Source organism: Gobio gobio, assembly GCF_949357685.1.
Source record: "Gobio gobio genome assembly, chromosome: 11".
NCBI lineage: Eukaryota > Metazoa > Chordata > Actinopteri > Cypriniformes > Gobionidae > Gobio > Gobio gobio.
In genome coordinates this window covers 57408224-57420723 of record NC_137104.1, presented here as the reverse complement: position 1 = coordinate 57420723, position 12500 = coordinate 57408224, and the positions used below count along the sequence as shown (strand labels likewise).

Genomic DNA, 12500 nt, shown 5'->3' with positions numbered 1-12500 from the left:
GAACAGTAGTAGAACAGAACATTATAACAAGCCTGACTATGGGTTCTCCGGTTTTCCCCGACCTCCAGAATGAGGCAGTGCAAATTGGCTTATCTTCAGTGATTTCTTGTGCGCCTATATAAAGGACAAACAACCTCGCCATCCCATATCTATCCAAGGAGCTGCCTTCAAGGCAGGGTCACAGGGAATAAAAAACAAAGTAATTTCCACAGTGAACAGTGTGGATTGGGTGAGTGTAGCCTGAAACTTCTGGCTTCTTTAGGGGTCTTGATGTTACTGACTGCAGGATAAAGAAAGGGTTCCAGGTGTCAGTAGTCAGCCTAGGTATAAGAGGTCGGCTGTGGGTCCCTCTCAGCTGTGCGGCGTCTTTTTCCGCCTTCACGATCAGATGCTCCTTTCAGGTAACGCATAACGTTAACCTGGACCGCCTCATCAGTGGCATCCTGGGTTGCCGGGTTCTTCCGGATGGCTCCTGTAGAAAATACAGATCTGTCATTCCATTTGAATGGCATAAGGCCACACACATCTACTTAAATATATAACAAATTTATATATTTATATATATTACTTTGAACAATGGTCTTCAGGAACATGTCTCTAAAACATGCTTTATCCCCTACACCAGTCCAGGTTGTATTAATGGAAAGGTGATTAGAGAAGATACTCTGAAGCATTCGCCACACGGTTGTTTTTAGGTCCCTCCCACATTTGATTGCCAAAAACCGAAGCTGAAAATACAAAAAAGTGTTACAAATTACATATCTCTGAAGCTTCTCATACATAAATATAAAAATGTGACAGGCTGTGGATTCAGACTGTAGAATATGCAGTGTACAATCTTAAATTTTACTTTTTAGATTACCCTACAGCATTATAAACAAAATCAGCACACTTACTGGAGCTCTTTATCCTGCCTCAAACTGTTGTCAAGCAACGCCAAATGGGTTGTCGAGGGGGAGTAACAGACCCCCTGGCAGGGATAACTCTCCAAAAGACACATTGGCACTGAAATGTTGCCGCATAGTGTCCATTTTGTTGTCCATGCTACGCACAACATCGCCAAACTCTCCAAGACGTCGCAGCATTAGGGTCTGATCTGCACCTACAGGGGTTCACAGAATAAAAGAATAAAGCAGTAAGTCCTGGTCCCTCAACTACTAAACTATGACATTTACAACGGCTCTACTACATGTACAGGTGGCCCCAGTGGGAATTAAATCAACAACCACAGGTGTTGTTTGCAAGTTGTACCTGATTGCCCAGTACGAGCAAACGTCGTCAACATTGTCCCAACTTGCTTCACCTGCTCATGAAGTGAGCCGCTGCCATCCGAAGCTACAAAATAAAAGGCATTTGGTAATTTTGGACCTACATCACAGTCAAAAAAGTAAAATTTAAGAAAGAGTGCATGTTCTCACCTGCTTGTGCATTGCTTTCCCTCAGGGCTTGGTTCTCATTCTGGAAATCTACATAAAAAATATTTTATTTTAATTATATATATATATATATATATATATATATATATATATATACACACAATTTTCCATACTGTTAAAGTTTCCAACATCTGCAATTTCCTGTTTGTCCATCTCAACTCCTTTCAATATTCTTCTCCTTATAGCCCAGTAACTAGACATTGTGACTAACAATTTATTTACCTTGAAAGCCGAAACGATTGTCCAACAATAGGTCTCTTGGATGAAGATAACCGATTGTGCTCTGGTCAAGGTATCTGCAAGAAAATGTGAACAAAACCGCATTGTTAACGTTATATACAGAATATACAGTAGCTATGCTGTGGGGGGAAAAACTGGTCAGCCAAATGTGGAACAGTAAAATGTATTCATTCAGTGTAGTGATTCAAGTAAACTGCATTGTCCTCAAACATAAAAAGTACAGCAGTTCAGAGAAATAACTCATAAATGACCTTAAATGCTAGAAGAACAGTAGCAACACAGCACATGTTAGCTAACACTTGCTAAAACTGACCTAGCAGCATGCTTGTTCGGACTAACAAAATCATTTAAATAACCTATATACATCATTCTGTTTTGTTAGAAAACACCAAAAGTTAAACTTAAGTCTTTCTAGATGTAAAGCTTTGGCTAACTTACCTACAGTAGCTAGATACATTTTAACATGTAGAACATGCTTGAACTCAGTGTGTAAAAAAGGCGAAACAGCACGTGTTAGCTAACACTGTGTATTGTGCACTATATCAGCGTGCGTGTCTGAACAAACTAATTAAAACAACCTACCGGTATATACATCAAAAATGAACATAATATTGTGTGACACAAAAAGGAAACATGTACTTACTTAAACGCTCGTAGTCGAGGATATTTTCTGATCTCCTCTCTTCAAATACTAAAACCATGTGATGAGCGGCCGCTGTTGGTAAATCTGTATGTTTTACCCAAGCCTGTAGTGCTCCAGTCAGAAATTGAAGCTTTCGGGCCTCGATCGCCCCCCGGTGGCCGGTCCCAGTATAGCTCCTAAACCCCGCCTCTCCATGCATTTCAATGGGCGCGAGACACACTAAACTATTTAATTACATTTCAAATAATTGTTTCCTAAAGATGGTTTCTGTCATTTTAGGCAGTTTTTATTACAATAATTTCATTTCAAGTGTTCGTTTTTTAAATAAGTTTAGTTTTAGTGAGTTATTTGATGCTATAAAAACGGGGGTGTGACGTCATGATTGACAGCTGAGATTGACGGCTTCTCTGAGTGAAGTTGTCACTGAGGCACTAACAGACTTTTTTCTGGATTTTTGTGAGGAGATTGGAGCTTTAGCTTTCATTTCTACACTTCCATAACTGTTTATTTCACACCAACATAATTAATTATTCTGCATCTGTGAGAGTGTGGGCGGGCTTTTGATAATCGCGCCTCTACTTCCTGTTCTCTACTGCGCAACTCCGGTCCCGAGATCGCTACTGCGCAGACTCGGTCCCAAGATGTCAGCGCCGTGAGCGGGCCTATGAAAGCTTCAACTTTGGTCAGCGGAAGTCAATGGAGTCGCGTCGTCCATATTTTTTTACAGTCTATGGTTTTACCGGTTTGTCTTACGCCTTTTTTACGTATACTGCCCCTCTCGGCCGGTGGAGGTACTTCTCTGTTTTTTTTTTATTTATTTTTTTATTTAAATTAGTACATGTATAGACAAGTACAATACAAAAAGTACAATGAGAGAAAAATAAAAATAATAAAGCATTGTGGTACAGTTCCGAATATGTAGAACAAAGAATAACAACAAATGTAACACTGTATATAAAATAAATAATAAAAATAAGAATTCTGAGATAGAAAATACTTTATAATATTAAGGCAGTCACATGAAATTGAAAAGCTTTCAGGTTTCTGTTTTTGTAAGCTTTTTGTTTTGCGACCTCATGTTTGAGAGGGTTTCAAATATTGTAAAAATCAGCTTTATAAAAGGTAATATTAGAGGGCTTCTTTTGAGTTATTCTTGTCTTATGAATGTAGAATTTTTCCTAAATAATTAATAATATATTTTTGTTTTTCAGAAAAATATGGGTTTTGAAAACAAAGTAAAATGTCATGAAGTTCTAAGTTCTAATTTTTTGTCATGTCTATTTTAAAGTCAGTCCAAAAAGAAATAGAAAAAAGGGCAATACAAAAATAAGTGTTATCCTAAAATGAACTTTCAAACTTTCTTAACCCTCCTATTATGCTAAAAAAAAAAAAAAGTATTACATCCATTATGGGTCAAATTGACCAACACTGTTTAAACACACTCGACATGCAAATAATCAAGTGAAAATTTAAATGTAATTTCCTAAACCTAACCTTATCATGGAATCAAGAGTCAAGAATCTGTTATAAACCCTAATGGCTTTGGAGCAAAAAAAACCTAATATTTGATATAATTCACATATAGGCTATTATGATTTTATAATCGCTTCAAATGTGAGAACTAGCTAAAATGCTGTCGGTTCCACTCTATTTCCCAACAAGCCAAACATAGCCAACGTGGCTGGTCGAATTTGAGAGTAGAAATCCTTGTATTTCACAGCGGCTTGCCGCCAGCCGGCCGCGGTCCATTAGGCGGAGGCAACCGCCAGAGAAAATGAAGCCGGCGGCCCGCCGGCTAGTCGGCCGCGGCATCTCGCAAGAAATGGGAGTGACGTATTCGGCGGCAAACGCTTCATCACCGCCAGCGGGACGCACCTATAGCCGACAGCTTAGGGCCGGCGGCAAAAAGAAGCCGTGCCGATATTTTTTGCTATCTGGGTAGCAGCTGCGTTTTGGACTAACTGTAGCTTGTTTATTGATGATGCAGGACGACCAGCTAATAAAGCATTACAGTAATCTAGTCTCGAGGTCATGAATGCATGAACTAACTTTTCTGCATCTGAAATAGATAGCATGTTGCGTAGCTTAGCAATGTTTCTAAGGTGGAAAAATGCCGTTCTTGTAACATATGAAATATGATTTTCGAAAGACAAGTTGCGGTCTAATATAACACCCAGGTCTCTTACTGTAGTGGATAAAGCGACAGGACATCCTTCCAAGTTAAAGTTATATTGTGAGAGGTTTTGTGGGCAGTTTTTTGGACCAATAAGTAATTCCTCCGTTTTATCTGAATTTAATAGCAGAAAATTACACGTCATCCAGTATTTAATATCTTCAACACACGCTGTCAGTTTAGATAATTTAGCGTTTTCATCTGGTCGTGATGAAATATATAATTGAGTGTCATCAGCATAACAGTGGAAATTAATTCCATGTTTTCTTATAATATTACCAAGTGGCAGCATATATATTGAGAATAGCAGAGGGCCTAGCACGGATCCTTGCGGCACCCCATAGTCTACTGACGTCATCTTTGATTTTTCCCCATTTAGACAGACAAAATGGTAGCGGTCTGATAAATACGATCTAAACCAGTTTAATGCCTGTCCCTGAACACCAGTGTAATTTTGAAGTCGATCTAAGAGTAGTTTATGATCTATAGTATCGAACGCAGCACTAAGATCGAGTAGAACTAGTATTGAGAGACAGCCTTGGTCAGAAGCTAGAAGTAAATCATTTGTGATTTTAACGAGTGCGGTTTCTGTGCTGTGATGCTGCCTGAATCCTGATTGAAATTTTTCATATATCATTTTCTTGCAAGAAAGAGCACAATTGAGCGGACACAACTTTTTCTAGTATTTTAGACATGAATGGAAGATTTGATATTGGTCTGTAATTCGCTAGGTTATTATGATCTAATTGTGGCTTCTTAATGAGAGGTTTTATGATTGCCAACTTGAATATTCTTGGAACATGACCTAAAGATAAAGACGAGTTAATAATATTGAGAAGAGGCTCTTCCACTACAGGTAACAACTCTTTCAGTAGTTTAGTGGGTATTGGATCTAATAAACATGTTGTTGGTTTAGATGCAATGATAAGTTTATTTAGCTCTTCCTGTCCTATAGTTGTAAAGCGGTGTAGTAGTTCTTGAGGGGCGATAATTGCGGTTGAATCATAAGACATCATTAAAGATTGTACATTTACAATTTTGTTTCTGATGCTTTCTATTTTCTCAGTGAAGAAGTTCATAAAATCATTACTACTAAACTGTAACGGAATATTTTGCTCAGGCGATGTTTGTTTATTTGTTAGTCTAGCCACAGTGTTAAATAAAAACCTTGGATTATTTTGATTATTTTCTATTATTTTGCGGAGATGCTCAGCCCTGGCTGCTTTTAGGGCCTTTTTATAACGTGACATACTATCTTTCCACGCGATTCTAAAGACCTCTAAAGTAGTTTGTTTCCATTTACGCTCTAAGTTACGAGTTTCTCTCTTGATAACATGTGTAGCACTGTTGTACCATGGTGCTTTAGTTTTCTCTCTAACCTTTTTTAATCTAATTGGTGCTACAATTTCTAATGTACTAGATAAAATGGTGCTCATACTGCTAGCCATTTCCTCTAGTTCATCTGTTTGTTTGGGTTCACTTAGCAGCTGAGACAGATCAGGTAAGCTATTTGAGAATCTATCTATAGTGGTTGGAAGGATTGTTCTGCCTGGTCGATAACGTGGCGCAACATGACAGATTTCAGCAGTACGCAGTATGCAAGTTACCATGTAATGGTCAGTGACATCATCACTTTGCGGTATAATATCTATGTCGGTTGGGTTGGTTCCATGTGATATAATTAAATCTAGTGTGTGATTAAGACGATGAGTGGGACCAGTGACGTTTTGCTTAACCCCAAAGGAGTTTAATAGATCTGTAAACGCAGCCCCTAACGCATCATTTGTGTTATCTACGTGTATGTTAAAATCTCCAACAATTAATGCTTTATCGACGTTGACCAATAGATCTGAGAGAAAGTCTGCAAACTCTTTTAGGAAAGCAGCATAGGGCCCTGGAGGTCTATATACAGTAGCTAAGGCTAGAGATAATACAGATTTCTTTCTTACATCTAATAGCGTAACATTTAGCACTAGTACTTCAAACGAATGAAACCTGTGACCTGTTTTCTGAGTAACATTTAGAATATCTCTATAGATTGTTGCAACACCGCCGCCACGACCAATCAGACGGGGCTCATGCTTATAACAGTATCCTGGCGGAGTAGACTCATTTAGACCAAAATAATCATTTGGCTTAAGCCAGGTTTCAGTAAGGCAAAGTACATCGAAACTATTATCTGTGACCATTTCATTTACAATAACCGCCTTAGGTGTGAGCGATCTAATGTTTAGAAGACCCAGTTTTAGAAATTGTTTTTGTTCACTAATATTGCGATTTTCTGGTTTAATCACAATTAGATTTTTCCTAGATCCTACAGTAGATTTAATGTTTGACCTCACTAAACGAGGAATAGACACAGTTTCTATATAATGTTCTACATTGGTACTTATGTCAATTAAGTTAGGACAGCAAAGACTGTGATTTGGACTTTGACTTACTAGTCATATTGGCCCTCATTTATCAAAAGTGCTTACACCAATTTTCCAGCATACACCTGGCGTACACCCAAAACCACAGTGACTTTGAGATTTATCAATATGGACGTTGGCGTACGGCACGCTCAAATCCTACGCCAGCTCAGGAGGAGGTGTACGCACGTTTTGAGTTAGTGCGAAAATGCGCAGAAAAACAATTCCTAACACCACAAAACGCACTGACAAAGATATGCTATATTATGACCCACTGTGGAAAAAAACAACAACAACAACAACAACAACAAATAAAGCCCTATTCGCACGGGATAAGTAGGCTATTATCTGGGGACCTCGTGTGATTTAGAAATTACTCCCCACATCTGAATTTTGCGTGGCACATTCGCACGGGATAAGCTGTGATTTTACTCAAATTTACTGATTTATCTCCTGGATATGATGTAAAGACTTGAAAACGTTTTTTCATTATAGATATAGCTGTTTGAAATTATAAACAGTCGTATCGATATCATTTTGATTGTTTTATAGTAATACATTTTTTTTCGGTCAGTTAGAGAACAGACGCAATTAAAAACGTAACTGAGCAATATAATAACAATATACGACGGAAGATTCAGTTTCAAAGCTAATGTAAAAGTGCCCATTTAAGCGAGTTGTCATTGTACTGTTCTGTTTTTGTGTTTTTCATTAAGAATAATATTGAACACACCATTCAAGCAATTACTCCCAAATTGGTGCTCATTCTAAAGTGAAAGTAGTAGCCTATAATCCGCGCGGCCGCACGGAATTCATAACGGTGCGCATTTTATGCAGCCGAGCTCCATTCTTCGTGAAAGATAAAGATAGAAATGCGCACAGGACACAAAAACCTTGCAAAAATTATATACGATCCGCCTAATCCCGGCCAAATCACAGGGATGCCGATTCACACGGGACTAATATTATCGCAGGACCTGTGTTTGGCGAAATATGGTAGGTCATTTGAGGGGGAATTTTTACTTTACATATTACAGACATGGCCGATTCGCACGGGATTAAGATCACAGACATTCTCTGCAATTATTACAAATCACCAGAGCTCCCCACATATACTAATCCCGTGCGAATAGGGAAGTAATTATAAACTTCTGTGTTTATTTTTGTGCAACATGGACTTCAATGTTTAATTTGTGTGACTTTACCAAAGCATTTGATTTGTAGGCATATGTATACCTCCAGTTGAGCCTGTGCGCTTTACCTGATGTTGGTTAGGCCCGACAGCTGCGCACGGACTGGGACTGAACATAATTCAGACTGACAAAATAATAAAAATTACATTCTACTTCTTTTAAATAATAATAAAAGAAATAATAATAATAATAAGAATCTAACAAATTGTCATGCAATTATATTAATGTGAATGAATGGTGCTCCACATCACATCATCATCACTATTGTACACCCCAATACATGTGACGTGATACGAAATTAAATGCATATTATTTCAAAACACGTGCTGTAAAATAATGAATTGTGAGGTAATTTCTCATCCAAACAGCTTTAAACTGGATTTCCACCGTACACCTTTTTGTGGGCGCCTTTAATCCCACTCTTTAAACTCCCAAATAAAACAATTTAGTTTTTTTTCCACTTCCCTGGTGATGGTCTCGATCTCCACGTCAGAGAAGTTTCGCTTCATTGCCGTCTTCCGAGTGTCCATGGCGTAAAATGAGGGCGTGGAGGAGGCGGAGACTTGAATATATAGGGGCGTGTTATTCTAATGATGATCGTTTTCAGACGCTGCATTTATCAAGGGCAGGTTTTGCGGACGCCTGGATTTCAGAGGTGCGCACAGCTTCATTAACCAGGCGGTGAGAGGAGTGTAAGCATAATCTTACGCCAACATATACGCCCGTTTCTACGCAAGATTGATAAATGAGGGCCATTGTGTTCAACGCCCTGGAGATGTTGTCCGACAGAAGAGCCGCTCCGATTCTGCTGGGGTGAAGGCCATCAGGACGGAAGAGCCTAGGTCGCTCATTTACAAAGAGCAGCTTCTGTTCATTACACCATGACATTAACCGTTCATTTAGAGCAAATAATCTACTGAACTTTTCATGTCCTAGTCGGTACGTGGGAAGAGGTCCAGACACGATGATCGTTGCTTCAGGCGATGTTCTGCGCACCGTCTCGATCAGGCTCCTGTAGTCCTCATCATCTTCATCATCTGTCCTCACTTCACAGCCTCATCATCTTCATCATCTGTCCTCACTTCACTGCCTCATCATCTTCATCACCTGTCCTCACTTCACTGCCTCATCATCTTCATCATCTGTCCTCACTTCACTGCCTCATCATCTTCATCATCTGTCCTCACTTCACTGCCTCATCATCTTCATCACCTGTCCTCACTTCACTGCCTCATCATCTTCATCATCTGTCCTCACTTCACTGCCTCATCATCTTCATCATCTGTCCTCACTTCACTGCCTCATCATCTTCATCACCTGTCCTCACTTCACTGCCTCATCATCTTCATCATCTGTCCTCACTTCACTGCCTCATCATCTTCATCATCTGTCCTCACTTCACTGCCTCATCATCTTCATCACCTGTCCTCACTTCACTGCCTCATCATCTTCATCACCTGTCCTCACTTCACTGCCTCATCATCTTCATCACCTGTCCTCACTTCACTGCCTCATCATCTTCATCATCTGTCCTCACTTCACTGCCTCATCATCTTCATCATCTGTCCTCACTTCACTGCCTCATCATCTTCATCACCTGTCCTCACTTCACTGCCTCATCATCTTCATCATCTGTCCTCACTTCACTGCCTCATCATCTTCATCACCTGTCCTCACTTCACTGCCTCATCATCTTCATCATCTGTCCTCACTTCACTGCCTCATCATCTTCATCACCTGTCCTCACTTCACTGCCTCATCATCTTCATCACCTGTCCTCACTTCACTGCCTCATCATCTTCATCACCTGTCCTCACTTCACTGCCTCATCATCTTCATCATCTGTCCTCACTTCACTGCCTCATCATCTTCATCACCTGTCCTCACTTCACTGCCTCATCATCTTCATCATCTGTCCTCACTTCACTGCCTCATCATCTTCATCATCTGTCCTCACTTCACTGCCTCATCATCTTCATCATCTGTCCTCACTTCACTGCCTCATCATCTTCATCACCTGTCCTCACTTCACTGCCTCATCATCTTCATCACCTGTCCTCACTTCACTGCCTCATCATCTTCATCATCTGTCCTCACTTCACTGCCTCATCATCTTCATCACCTGTCCTCACTTCACTGCCTCATCATCTTCATCATCTGTCCTCACTTCACTGCCTCATCATCTTCATCATCTGTCCTCACTTCACTGTCTCATCATCTTCATCATCTGTCCTCACTTCACTGCCTCATCATCTTCATCATCTGTCCTCACTTCACTGCCTCATCATCTTCATCATCTGTCCTCACTTCACTGCCTCATCATCTTCATCACCTGTCCTCACTTCACTGCCTCATCATCTTCATCATCTGTCCTCACTTCACTGTCTCATCATCTTCATCACCTGTCCTCACTTCACTGCCTCATCATCTTCATCATCTGTCCTCACTTCACTGCCTCATCATCTTCATCATCTGTCCTCACTTCACTGCCTCATCATCTTCATCATCTGTCCTCACTTCACTGCCTCATCATCTTCATCATCTGTCCTCACTTCACTGCCTCATCATCTTCATCATCTGTCCTCACTTCACTGCCTCATCATCTTCATCATCTGTCCTCACTTCACTGCCTCATCATCTTCATCATCTGTCCTCACTTCACTGCCTCATCATCTTCATCATCTGTCCTCACTTCACTGCCTCATCATCTTCATCACCTGTCCTCACTTCACTGCCTCATCATCTTCATCACCTGTCCTCACTTCACTGCCTCATCATCTTCATCATCTGTCCTCACTTCACTGCCTCATCATCTTCATCATCTGTCCTCACTTCACTGCCTCATCATCTTCATCACCTGTCCTCACTTCACTGCCTCATCATCTTCATCATCTGTCCTCACTTCACTGCCTCATCATCTTCATCATCTGTCCTCACTTCACTGCCTCATCATCTTCATCATCTGTCCTCACTTCACTGCCTCATCATCTTCATCATCTGTCCTCACTTCACTGCCTCATCATCTTCATCATCTGTCCTCACTTCACTGCCTCATCATCTTCATCATCTGTCCTCACTTCACTGCCTCATCATCTTCATCATCTGTCCTCACTTCACTGCCTCATCATCTTCATCATCTGTCCTCACTTCACTGCCTCATCATCTTCATCACCTGTCCTCACTTCACTGCCTCATCATCTTCATCACCTGTCCTCACTTCACTGCCTCATCATCTTCATCATCTGTCCTCACTTCACTGCCTCATCATCTTCATCACCTGTCCTCACTTCACTGCCTCATCATCTTCATCACCTGTCCTCACTTCACTGCCTCATCATCTTCATCATCTGTCCTCACTTCACTGCCTCATCATCTTCATCATCTGTCCTCACTTCACTGCCTCATCATCTTCATCATCTGTCCTCACTTCACTGCCTCATCATCTTCATCATCTGTCCTCACTTCACTGCCTCATCATCTTCATCACCTGTCCTCACTTCACTGCCTCATCATCTTCATCACCTGTCCTCACTTCACTGCCTCATCATCTTCATCATCTGTCCTCACTTCACTGTCTCATCATCTTCATCACCTGTCCTCACTTCACTGCCTCATCATCTTCATCATCTGTCCTCACTTCACTGCCTCATCATCTTCATCATCTGTCCTCACTTCACTGCCTCATCATCTTCATCACCTGTCCTCACTTCACTGCCTCATCATCTTCATCACCTGTCCTCACTTCACTGCCTCATCATCTTCATCACATGTCCTCACTTCACTGCCTCATCATCTTCATCACCTGTCCTCACTTCACTGCCTCATCATCTTCATCACCTGTCCTCACTTCACTGCCTCATCATCTTCATCACATGTCCTCACTTCACTGCCTCATCATCTTCATCATCTGTCCTCACTTCACTGCCTCATCATCTTCATCATCTGTCCTCACTTCACTGCCTCATCATCTTCATCATCTGTCCTCACTTCACTGCCTCATCATCTTCATCACATGTCCTCACTTCACTGCCTCATCATCTTCATCATCTGTCCTCACTTCACTGCCTCATCATCTTCATCATCTGTCCTCACTTCACTGCCTCATCATCTTCATCATCTGTCCTCACTTCACTGCCTCATCATCTTCATCATCTGTCCTCACTTCACTGCCTCATCATCTTCATCATCTGTCCTCACTTCACAGCCTCATCATCTTCATCATCTGTCCTCACTTCACTGCCTCATCATCTTCATCACCTGTCCTCACTTCACTGCCTCATCATCTTCATCATCTGTCCTCACTTCACTGCCTCATCATCTTCATCATCTGTCCTCACTTCACTGCCTCATCATCTTCATCATCTGTCCTCACTTCACTGCCTCATCATCTTCATCACCTGTCCT

At 40.9% G+C, this 12500-nt stretch overlaps 1 long non-coding RNA gene across 1 annotated transcript in view; it reads right to left on the bottom strand.

Moving 5' to 3' along the window:
• The window catches only part of LOC307134403, a 2826-nt gene extending 409 nt beyond the window's left edge, over positions 1–2417 (bottom strand). Inside the window, exons 1-7 of the long non-coding RNA XR_013817556.1 lie at positions 2320–2417; positions 1659–1732; positions 1419–1466; positions 1252–1335; positions 897–1102; positions 569–728; positions 1–472 (exon numbers count right to left, since the gene is read on the bottom strand). The exon at positions 1–472 is cut by the window's left edge and continues 409 nt beyond it. This is a non-coding gene — a long non-coding RNA (uncharacterized lncRNA). The remainder of the gene's footprint in view (positions 473–568; positions 729–896; positions 1103–1251; positions 1336–1418; positions 1467–1658; positions 1733–2319) is intronic.
• Between the last annotated feature and the right edge of the window lie 10083 nt (positions 2418–12500).